The following is a 1,302-nucleotide window of genomic DNA, read 5'->3' as shown; positions in this document are numbered from 1 at the left end:
CGCCGACACCGTTTTAATTTAAATCTTCGTCATACCTACCACATGACAGTGTAAACCATATTGGGGGTACGACCACCAGCTCTTTAAACAGTCACTGTTTGCGGGAGCAGCAGGCTAATGAAGTCCTCATCTGTCACCATTCTGACACATGGGTGGGTGTTTGGTGCTGTTACGTCTCTACAGGAACAAAGTGGGGTTTATTCTCAGTTCTAGGCTTGTTAAAGAACTAATTACTAGGCCTATACTCGATGATGATATAACTTCATAGATCAGCTATAAAGACCACATTTTGGGTTGCCAGGTTATGCAATCTGTCTTTGATCAACAAGGGCTGCAGAATCTCTCGACCGTCATCTATTTTTTTTGCAACTAAGTTACACTTGAGTGCAGACTGGATGTTTCAACTTTTTGATAATTTATTGAAAACATTCATAATTGCAGAATTCATTTAAGACACTTAACAAATAACTTTTTATTTAGGTATTCATAAGCAACAGAACGTTTTAGGCGTCTGCCTTTTGGACTGAATTGAAAAAAAAAGAAGAAAAAAGAAGTGATATAGAAAAATGAAATGATTTGTGCATGTAGATAATAATAATACAGACTTGGTTTACAGATGTTGACCTAAAAAGTATAATTTAACGAATGGTCTGAGATTAATAAATCTTTTTTTGTGCATTTTTAAGAATAGGCTATACTCCAATTGAATATAGGATATTTTGTAATTTTAGAGTTGCAGTCCACTTAATATTATTTTCTGGTGTGTACTTTTAAGACGGTCCCTTGCATACTAGAAAAATGTACTATCAATCGGCTTTCTAAAATTCAATGGAAATCAAGGTCATGGATTTTGCTCAAGGATTTGGGTGGGACATTTTTCTGATTCATTGCTCAGGGATAAATGCCAAGACGCTTCTTCAAGGGTAAATTACAAATTAAATGAACGAGTTATGATTTTTCTGCCAGTGAAATGTAATTATTGGAGCTGGTACACAAAGATAAATATGCATGAAGGATCTACAGGCAGACTGCTGTCCACATTGCCTGAGATGCAGTTTTCTACAACTCTGTAAGACAAACAACATGCTCTATAGCTGAAATGACTCTGCTTGTTGACACACAGTCATACCAATACTTCCACAATTCTCTGACACAAAACCAATGTGCCCTTGTTTGATTTATGGGATGAATGTTTCCTCTATTTTCAGTGTAATTTCCCTGTAATAAAACACAGTCACATGGAGTTCATCATCTTAGCAGTGATTAAATACACGCAGGAGGTTCTTCAATTTCGCTATCAGT

Source organism: Labrus bergylta, chromosome 19 (genome assembly GCF_963930695.1).
Source record: "Labrus bergylta chromosome 19, fLabBer1.1, whole genome shotgun sequence".
Classification (NCBI taxonomy): Eukaryota; Metazoa; Chordata; class Actinopteri; order Labriformes; family Labridae; genus Labrus; species Labrus bergylta.
The sequence above is the reverse complement of the archived record's forward strand: the minus strand, read 5'-3'. Positions refer to the sequence as shown.